The 11,486-nt window shown below is 36.4% G+C and overlaps 1 long non-coding RNA gene across 1 annotated transcript; it reads left to right on the top strand.

Annotated features, from left to right (window-relative positions):
• The first annotated feature begins 1,052 nt into the window (after positions 1–1,052).
• On the top strand, positions 1,053–11,285 carry LOC121727307. The gene is made up of 3 exons (XR_006035647.1): positions 1,053–1,220; positions 8,077–8,081; positions 11,274–11,285. It is a non-coding gene; the product is annotated as an uncharacterized LOC121727307 (long non-coding RNA).
• The last annotated feature ends 201 nt before the right edge of the window (positions 11,286–11,486 follow it).

Genomic DNA, 11,486 nt, shown 5'->3' on the forward strand with positions numbered 1-11,486 from the left:
TTGCATTTGACTAAGCATTAATATAAGACAATAAGACAATTATGCTTGATCATGATGATGGTAACTATCAAGAGCCTTGTAGAGGTAGTATAATTAATATAATTAATAATTCTTACATAAATATTCTTCACGCATTTTTATTAATTGGATAAAAACTAGCTAATCTGATTTATAAATACATAATATTATTCTCATCAGGAATGTGTTTTTCCATACAATTATTTAATTAAATTACGTATAATATTTTTGCTCTTATACGCTTACTGTACGTTGTTCTTTTGATGAAAGCGAGTTCGTGTCAACAAATAAAATAACAACGACACTGCGGTATAAAATTTGAATTCGATAGAAAATGTCTTGTCAGAAAGTTATAGCTATTTTCACCTAAAAAATATTACTAAGAACCAAAGCACAAAAATCCTTAATTGCTAGCAGTGATTTTTCACGTCTAATATTGATAATAATCACAGAGAATATGAGGTCTATATCGCTTTCGAAGACTTTTCAAAGCTATAAATTAGTTTTTTATGACAAAATAAACATAAATATATTTCCCACAAAAATTAATGTATTCGATTAGATTGATTGATTGATGTGTGATAGGACTATTCCTATCTAACTAGCACTAAAGTGATTGGTGTATTTGAAAATATTTAGTGTTCGTAACGTTGATTGGGGGATTTCGTTCCCGTTTAATTTGCACGTCAGTCCCGGGAGCACGATGACGCAATTGATTGCTCTATTTCGTTCCTGGACATTATTTGTTTAGGTAAAGGTAGGTTTTCAATGTGCAGCTTCATCCGCATATTTTTAAAATGTTTTAGATGCAATTTGTAGATAATTTAATGGTCTTTTAACTATTTTTTGAAAGTTTTTCTCTAGAATGCACCAATTTTGAGATATGACTGAAAAACACAAAAATGGGCATTTTCCACACTTTACCCCTACTTTTCGAAAAGGTGTAACTGAAAAACGGTAAGAAATTTTATAAAACATTCGAGGTTTTTTTCTAGAACGCACCAATTTTCAGATATAAGTGAAAAACACAAAAATGGGCCCTTTCCCCCCTCCCCCCACTCCGCCAGTACCCCTAGTGTCCAGGACTTTTAGTATGTTTATGAACTAGTTACTCTGTACACGTTTCCGAAAAAAAATCTCACGATTCCGCTCACGCACTCTAGACCCCCCTTTGAGCGATTCATTCAATGGACTAAACGCATGTGGCAACGACATTTCTTTCATGGAATCGAGGATAGGCCGTCCGGGTGTTTGCCGTCGCTCCAGCTAAAACCAAGGACGCATGGTACGTCTGCCGACATAAGCCCGGCGAAGAATGTCGTTAAGTGCATGGTGTCTAGTGAAACGATCGGCAGCTTTAATGCAGCTGAGCCCGTGGTTACCGTAAGCGTTAACCTCAGAACCACAGGGGAGCGATGAAGCTCGTGCACTTCGCTGCCCAGTGTCAGTGCCACTTCTACTCGTAGGGTGTTATTGTCGAAAAAAGTGCCGATGCCCAAACCACCGTGTTTCACCGGTAATGTAGCTTGTTGCCATTTCGGATCATTAAAAGAAATATAGTATATCCTCCAGCGTGGACGGTGATAGTGTCTAACTGGGAAACCTCCTTAGGAAATTGCCAGGTGGGAACCGTCCTAATAACACATCATATTAGCTTTAGTACTTTGGAGTTTTTATAGACACAAACATCGATCAGATCAGATGGGTCACATGTTTCATCCACGATCAGGGCACATGTTCAGGCACACGTGTACGCAGACACAGCGCTTGAAATTTGAAAGATTGTAGAAATCAAATGGGTCAACACTGACCTGGTTGGGCTGAGTGGTGCCAACGAGGAATGTCGAGATACAGGATAAATCGTATGAAGGTTGCACGAGCAGGTTTCTGTGCTTGCGGCTAATAATTAAGTATTTATGCAATCCGTCAATGCCGTTGAATCATTGACTTGAACAAGGGCAGAGCGCATTGTTTGCTATGATTCATACCGATATATTATAGTTAAAAAAGAAAAAAAAGACTAACTATAGAAAATAAATTAATGTAGCTGGTGAAAAGTCTTGACGTCCCTGTTTCGCTTATGTATCACTCAGCACTCAACGCATCAGGGTTTGTTTCAGTTTGTCGCTATCCTTTGTATTTATCACCATGCAGCGTATGGTCTACAGGGCTTAACAAAACTAAGTGATAATACTTTAGTATAATATGTATGTGTCCCTTATAGAGTTCACTCTGAAAATAGCAGCGCTGAACGAGCAACTTTTTTTTTGTGATTTGTATTGGCAAGTGCCTCAGCGTCATGATTCTTTTCACACAAAAGCGAAAAAAAGTTACTCTTTCAGCTGCTACTTTCATAGTGAACTAAAGAAAGTTTTATCGCTTAGTTTTGTTATAGCCTGTATATTATATTATGACTGTTAGTCACGACTCACGCATAAAATCCGCATCGTGAAGACTTAGCCTTAGAATGCAGCATAAAATCGCGTACGCAAAATGGCGTTTAGATGGTACCGTAAAACAGAGCTCCCAAAATCGGTTTGAGCGATTACATTTTATAAATTATGTTGAGTAGGTACTATCAGAGAAGTGATAGCTATGTCCACACTGTGCACTTTTATCTTCAATTTTCGTCATCAACTTTCATATTAGCGCATTCAATAATTGAATGCGTCAAGGAACGCAACGCCAATATTGTCATTTTTGAAGTTTTGGATACGGTCATAGGGCATGCGTCACGGGCATGCCTCACGTTCGCTGTTGACTGCACTATAACGCATGCCCTTGACGAACAGAAAAAGTCACAGTGTGGACAAAGATATAGGCAGATAGCCAAAGACCTTAATTAAGCGAACCTACGTAATTTGGACATGTTACGTCAAATCTAGCTGACATAACCTGACAAACTGAAGTAGGACTGCTATTTGCCAATGAATCAATTTCTTGGATAGTACATTATTATTTATTACATAGATTATATCACAGTTTTATCTGTCACCCCAGTCCACCCGTGCTCCAGTTTAAAACTATATGAACGACACTGGCGTTCACCTAAACTAGACTGTAATAATAATTGTATTTATGGAGTTTATAAGGTAAATGAAATATATCAATTACACTGCTATCGTAACACTTATTATTAAAACGACAAACATCCAATAAAGGTAACTAGTTATTTTATGTCAGGAACTCGTATCACTTTAGATGAGCGATAACATGTACGACGAATTGTAAACAAAGCAGGGACTCTAAAATCGGTCAAGTAGTTTTTGAGCCTATTCATTACAATTAAAGAAACAAACAAACAAATACCTCTTTATAATATTATTATAAGTAATATAAGCAATAAGCATATTATAAGCATAAGCATAAGTATATAAGTATATAGATAGTACAAAATAAACTACCTGGTATTAAATTTTCCGAAACAGAATAACTAATTGTATTCTTTGAAATTACATGAAATGTTGCTCAAAATTATATATTATCTTGCTTTGTTTTTTTTTTTATAAAATGTTATTAAGTAGTACTTAATTTGTATCCTAATTTTTATGTTATTAAGTGTATGGACATTAAAATATTTTTCTCGAGCTGTTCAACTGCATGTTATGATAATTTGAATTTAAATCTGTTTAATTTAATTTCATACTTCGGTATGATAGTGTAATTAGTATTATGCAAATATTTATTGTTAATACTGTCAAATTCCTACCTTTTTTGAAAATTTTTTGAAATTTTCGCCTGGATGAAAAAATATCGAACGGTTTCAGAATAGGCTCTGAAAATATAAAAACGGAGTGAATTACTTCGGTCAAGGTGTAAGTACAGCAGTGTGGGAGACTTTACGACGCGGGTGAACATAACATTCACTTTACGATTGTACTCGTAACGGTATGGAGATGACATCAATTTGTGCCTCGTTTGAAGGTAAACAATGATCGGGGAAAATCGTCTAAGTTTGCAAAGACGTTTGTTGAAACTTTGGTGGCGAAATGCACTTTTTTTGTAGGGATGGATTGGATGGAGGGGAAAAATATAAAAATAATAATTATGCAGAATAAAAACTTTATATTATCATACATTTTGTAAACTTTCTAAGTTTACAAAATGTATGATATCAAAATCCTTCTGGATTTTTCACCACTTCCTGAAAAATTCCGAATAGGCTATCCTCACCATAACAGGAGTATCTGGAACATAAGTTATGGATAGCCTATCCGACACTTATCAGGAAGTGGTGAAACAGGCCCTAAGTCTTATATAACTCAAAACAACAGATACAAGAACAGTATACATTTGCCCGCAGTAGCGAGATACACTTGAAACATGTGAGTGCACTCGCCCTATTCAAACACATAAAATTGCCTCTTCACAGGAGATAGAGGACCCATGTAGCGTTCAAAGTGTGTAACTATATTGTAGACTAGTCGGCGTTTGTCTTTTAAACTGTTCTTAGAAATTACACTGAAGATTATAACTGGAGTAAAGTATAACTATATTTTAGACTAGTCGGCGTTTGTCTTTTAAACTGTTCTGAGAAATTACATTGAAGAAATTTTAAGGTTTGATTTTAAGCTCCCACATAGTTTTGTGAGAGCTAAAAATCAAACTTGCTTGCAAATTAAAAAACAAAAATGCTTCGGCACGAATGGGCCGGATCGAACGGAGAAATACCACGTTCTCACAGAAAACCGGCGTGAAACAGCGCTTGCGCTGTGTTTCGCCGAGTGAGTGAGTTTACCGGAGGCCCAATCCCCTACCCTATTCCCTTCCTTACCCTCCCCTATTCCCTTCCCTTCCCATCCATACCCTCCCCTATTACCCTATTCCCTTTCAAAAGGCCGGCAACGTACCTGCAGCTCTTCTGATGCTGCGAGTGTTCATGGGCGACGGAAGTTGTTTTCCATCAGGTGACCCGTTTGCTCGTTTGTCCCCTTATTTCATAAAAAAAAGTTTTCCGTTTTGGTAGTCATTTTATAGTGTCCAATTATTGCGACTGGCTGAGGTAGTCCTTCGCCCACGAATAAGCTGACACAACTGGCAAGAAATCAGGCGCTGAACCGCCTTTTTATAACCATATCCGATGTATGTACTATCATCGTCCTACTAGTCAAACAATAACATTTTATTGCTTCAGGAATCTAGATGTATATGATGTCTGCGATTCCCACGATCGAGGTATTAAAGCTTTGTCCTCTAATGCGTGGCTCGATTTTTATTCGGCGGTATTCGTTTTTCTGACATTTAACTAGATTTAGTTTAGTGAAACGACATAATATTATCACTAGCGATAAATTGGTACTTTGTTATATCTCAAGATATTTTTAGTGACGAGACATAATTAACAATATTTTTGTTAATTACGTCTCCTCACTAAAAATTCCGTCATTCTAAAAAAATCGACATCTACTACTTCTACCAGGATTTCGTGATATCCCTAGAGATTTCGTGAAATCCTTGATATCCTCATTTCGCTGCGACATATGCATATCTATCAATTATTATATTCCTGTAGTAATAGATATAATTAATATGTGGAATGTTTTTATTTTAAACGCTAAGTTCTGCATATTATAACTCGAAACAATTCTGTATTCATAATATCTCGGGAGGAATAAAGTTATTATATTATCCTTACATAGTACAAGCGGTTTACGTTAGATATAAGGCCGACAAGATATGACTATTTTCACTTCATTGTCATTATTACAATTTGTTGACATTCATAGTTGACTTCGTAGGTATATCAGTGATCAGTCACATTATACTATAGTTTCCTTGTTCATATACACCTACAACGATGCAACATTCATAAACACCTGAAACTATTTTAGCGCGTCGATTACATTGTCAAGGGAGCAGAAACTAAGAAATCCTCAAAATATTATGTCGATTATTTTAAAGATTTTTTCCAAGTACTTAGTACAACGAAACCAGAACTTTAAATTTGTAATACGACACGTGTTTCTCTCCTTCTATTTGGTGACAATCCTAAGGCCAAAATATGCAAGGAGTGGCTTTAAATATATTATTATAATCTTTCACTATATTACTCTCTCGACTCAGCTACACAGTATAATATAGTACAGTAGGTACAATAATATTATTTACTCTGCGCTAATGAGGTGTGTCCGGCAAGCGCTGGAGCTTGGACAAAGGCTATTTTTTGCAGGCGCCGCGCTTAGCACTGTAAAATATGACCTACAGGTGTACTTTTTCTTTACAACAGTAGTAAATAAAAAGTTCTTTTCAAGCAATACAATAGCGATTGTATTCTTTAAGTTCTATTGCACTTTAGAATAGTCTGAATACTATTTCTTATGGTAATAAATCATATCTGTTTTTGCTATCTTAAAATATAGCCAAAGAACTTGTAAGTACCCTTATTTTTAATATATTTTAGAGAAACAGTTTATGAATAATTAAAAATCAATTTTCCTTTTAAATTAAACGTGAGCTTAATAAACAAACTTTTCGTTATCGTATGTCGTTATCTTGACATTAAGTATAAAATAAACACCAATTTAGTAGTCACGCTTCAACCTTTCCAATTTATCAGAACCAGAACGAAACGGTAAACGACAGAAACTATAAAAATTAAAGCCTCTATCACGCTACCAACTTAACCGTCATTATTTTTAACAAAAAATTAAAACCGACTTCCAGGGTAAAAACAATAATAATTTATAATGAACAAAAAAGTATTAAATATACTTAATTAATAATTCTTACTCTTTGGAGTGCCTTAGGCATAATTCTCCTAAACCTCAAATATTTCTTTACACTATCTTCATTATTTTGAAGACGGTACCAGCTAATAATACAGAGTTCTATGACAAAATGTTTTTTAAATTTAAAACTAGGTGTATCCTGGTGCAAAATCTTACTTTTTGGTAACATATGCCTGAAATACTTGATATGAAACCAAAAAAAAAAACATTATATTTCCATTTGAATTTTGAGGAGTTCCCTCGATTACTCATGGATTCCATCATCAGATCACCACTTTTGTGAAAATGGGACCAAATTGGAGTGAAACCTAATATTTTGAAAATCGGTTCACAAACGGCAGAGTAATCTTTGAACATACATAAAAAAAAAACATATCCACAGCCGAACGTATAACCTCCTCGTTTTTGAAAGTCAGTTAAAAAGTAGGGTTGCCAACCATAAAACGTTTTTATTTTTTAAAGATATTTTCCGGCCTGGCAACCCTGTTCGAAACTTATTTCTTCATTACAAGTTAGCTGGAATTGCGTGCTCGGCGTAATCTCTATACTTATTCAAAGGAAGTAGGCGCACTCGGAATCGTTAAAGCAATTTTGACGTGGATTTATGTCACCAGCAAACTTGGTGAAAAGTACAAGTTGTATTTTTTATGTTACATTGGATGTGCCGCGGAATTCACGTGAAATCTTTTTCCGTAACGACGAAAGAATTTAACGCCTTAACTAGACGTAAGTTTTAATCAGCACAGTTTTTTTATGTAGCTCAAAAATTTGTTTGACAGGTTTATTCATATTTTTAGTTACATTATTCGAATCTACGACTAATGTTATAGCCGAGTGATTAAAAATTCAAAGAAAAAAACTTTATGGGTTCAATACAAATAATATTATATTGTCCACCTTCTTGTTTCATATTATACATGTCATAATTATTTACAATATTGTATTTTTTACAACTCTACTAGCTGTCCCGGCAAACGTTGCTTTGCCATAATAGGTAAAAAGTATTTCGCCCATATTATTTTATTGAAGTGACTAAATAAGTATGTTACCATGGCAACGTCCATCGCTATCCCGTCGCACAAAAATTGGTCGCCGTGAGTCTCTAGTTGTAATAATTTACTATTATTTATTCAAAAAATGCACTTATCAATATATAAAGTACCCAGTAGCCGATTCTCAGACCCACTGAATATGCATATAAAATTTGGTTAAAATCAGTAAAGCCGTTTCAAAGGAGTACGCTGCCTGACATTGTGACACGAGAATTTTATATATAAGATTTAATTTTGTAAAACAAACATAAACTTCGTAGTATTTTAGCATTCATTAGAATAAGTATTAGTACGGATGAATCTCATAAGTAGTAAATTCTATCAACACACACAGCAATCAAAATCAGTGTTACGAGCGATCTGAAAGCCATCTCGACTCTCGAGTCTCGAGGTATCTGTCATTAATCAAGCTCAAAGCATTAGAGCGCGGGTTCGCGAGGAGAAATTAATGAATTCATTATTACGTACGGGGCTTTTTCTGTGACAAGCTTCAAGTTTTGGCAAAGGTTATTAGTACATAAGACATATGTGTAATACGCGTATATAGCATTAATTTGGTGATATAAAAAGCCTTGAAGTGTTGCTTTCTATCTTATCTATATTGACGACCTCTGTGGTTCAATGGTTGAGCGTGTGGCAGCTTAAGCCGAGGGTCGCGGGTTAGAATCCCGCCGACGGAACAAAAAGTTTTCAATGTTCCCGGGTCTGGATGTGTAATATATATTTGTACATAATACAATAAAAATCTTAAATATATGAATAGTATAAAAAGTATTAAAATATATATTTCCGTTGTCTGGTATCCGTAACACAAGTTCTTCAGGTACTGAGCAAAGGGCCAGACTGACGTGGTGTGAAGCGTCCATAGATATTATTATTATACTAGTTATAATATAATACATTCAAAAGTGTGTGTGCTGGCTGTTTGTTACCTCTTCACGCTAAAACCGCTGAACTAATTTCAGATAAAATGCAGATCTTTATGGATGCTTTGGATCACAATACATGAGGACACAGGACATTAACAAAGCTGAGGAAATAGTTTTGATAAAGAATGGTTAAATGAACTTTCAAGTTAAAAAGAACTTTTATTTTGTAGTAGACTTTATAGTTTTAACTGTAGCATTTAGTTTTAATGCTAGATGACATCCGCAATTCAGTTTATCTAGCGGGAACCGTACATTTTTCCGGGGTAAAAACTATCCTTTGTCCTTTCTCGGGACTCAAAGTATCTCCGTGCCAAATTTTAGCAAAATCGGTTCAGTGGTTTGAGCGTGAAGAGGTGACAGACAGACAGACACACTTTCGCATTTATAATATTAGTATGGATATGGATTATTTGGCAGTCCTCAGGGTGATCACTATGCTGATAAATTATTATTCTGACACGTGGAACAAGCGTCAGCTACGAAAAGGGATAATTTATCTACGTTGACACCCCTAAAGTAGGACCTTCGTCCTTCAGGCTAACATGATACTCTAGATTTAGAATATACAATGTGTAACAAAAATAAGTGATAATACTTTAGGGTGTGTACGTGTTCCTTGTAGAGAGTTCACTGTGAAAGTAGCAGCGCTGAAAGACCAGAATTTTTTTTTCACTTTTGTACGGGCAAGGGTCCGAGCGTCACGAGTTTCCCCATACAAAAGTGAAAAAAATTTTGGTCAGCGCTGCTACTTTCACAGTGAACTCTATACAAGGAACACGTACACACCCTAAAGTATTATCACTTATTTTTGTTACACCCTGTATATATTAGATTATAATACGTAAGCAAAAAACTTTGGACCCCTTTTGACGAATGATCGAAATATTGCGGAAACGTAGGTGTATGAAATTTCGCAGAGTAATTTATATTATGGAGAAGGAGTGCACCGAGCCAACATTGCTTTAAAATTATGCTTTTATCATTTATTCAATAAAACATTACACACACTACAATGTGCGCACTACGATATTTTGAATGACAATCAATCTTAAATAATAATTCATGTTTCTGGAATTGAACGTTTATTGTGCCAACGTTTATTGTACATAATATTACAACTTGAGAGTAATTCAGTCATCAAAAGGAAGCCTTTTTTTTATCGTTGGGGGAATGCATTTATGCATCCCCGGGGCCTGGGGAGGACCACCGAGATATGTGGGACTCCTCGGGGCGGATGTAGTATCCGCACCCGGTACTACTCACTATAACCCCAACGGTGTTCCTGCTCCTGAAGGTGGGACTACGGGAAACACGTGATATACGACCGCAGCATGAAAAGGAAGCCTGACAAATGATTTAATGAACGATACATTATATCTAGCTCGAACTTACGTACATTAGTAACTATTTAGTAATCCGTGGTGAACTATTTAGTAATTTATACCTGGGAGAGCCAAGCTTCGGCACGAATGGACCGGCGCGAGTGGAGAAATACCACGTTCTCACAGAAAACCGGCATGAAACAGCGCTTGCGCGCCGTTCGCCGAGTTAATGGGTTTACCGGAGGCCTAATCCCCTACCCTATACCCTTCCCTACCCTCCCCTATTCCCTCTTAGAAGGCCGGCAACGCACCTGCAGCTCTTCTGATGCTGCGAATGTGCATGGGCGACGGAAGTTGCTTTCCATCAGGTGACCCGTTTGCTCGTTTGCCCTTATTTTATAAAAAAAGACCGTGCTAGAGCTTTAGAGCGATGTACACGTACATGGATACACATTACAGACTTTTTCAACAGCCCTCCTTCCATTCGGGTACAAACTATTTTTTATTAATTTTTATTTTATGAAATAAGGAGGCAAACGAGCAAACGGGTCACCTGAAGGAAATCAACTTCCGTCGCCCATGGACACTCGCAGCATCAGAAGAGCTGCAGGTGCGTTGCCGGCCTTCTAAGGGGTAATAGGGGAGGGTAGGGAAGGGAATAGGGGAGGGTACGGAAGGGAATAGGGGAGAGTACGGAAGGAAATAGGGGAGGGTAGGGAAAGGAAAAGGGTAGGGGATTGGGCCTCTGGTGAACTCACTTACTCGGCCAAACAGCGGAAGCGCTGTTTCACGCCGGTTTTCTGTGAGGACGTGGTATTTCTCCGGTCGAGCCGGCCCATTCGTGCCGAAGCATGGCTCTCCCACGTATAAACTGCAAAGTTTGTTTTGAAATGTACGTGCCATTGGCCGGCATGGTATAAATATCTTGTAATATACTTAAGTGGAAACCTCGTGGTAAGGCAATTACAACATTAATTTCGGATAACTTTGTAAGGCATCGCCATTCTCGTTTCACTGAACTTTCAATTAATTAATTTCTTCTTCTGATAACGTTTTGATTACGATTCTGTGAAAATAATATCAGATTTATATTTAGATTTCGAATGGTAGAAGTACGGGGCCCTATAACTGTTCAACAGTATTAAAATTATGTGCAACTTCGCTCGATGAAATGAATTTTCTTTGATGTAATATGGTGAAATCGTACTTTAAAATTATTGGGAGCAAAAAATAACAGCGTGCTAAAAAGAAGACAATTATTGTATTAATGTAATGTTTTTTTTTTGTTTTATATTATGTTATTATATTCAGCGATACTTAATTGAATAAGGCAATTTCATTTACAATATAATATTATACTTTTTCAACCCATTAAAACCCCATGGTGCACCACTTCCCGCTAGGGCATATAGTTCCGGGCACGATCAACCCAATAAT

The sequence above is a fragment of the Aricia agestis genome, chromosome 5 (genome assembly GCF_905147365.1).
Source record: "Aricia agestis chromosome 5, ilAriAges1.1, whole genome shotgun sequence".
Classification (NCBI taxonomy): Eukaryota; Metazoa; Arthropoda; class Insecta; order Lepidoptera; family Lycaenidae; genus Aricia; species Aricia agestis.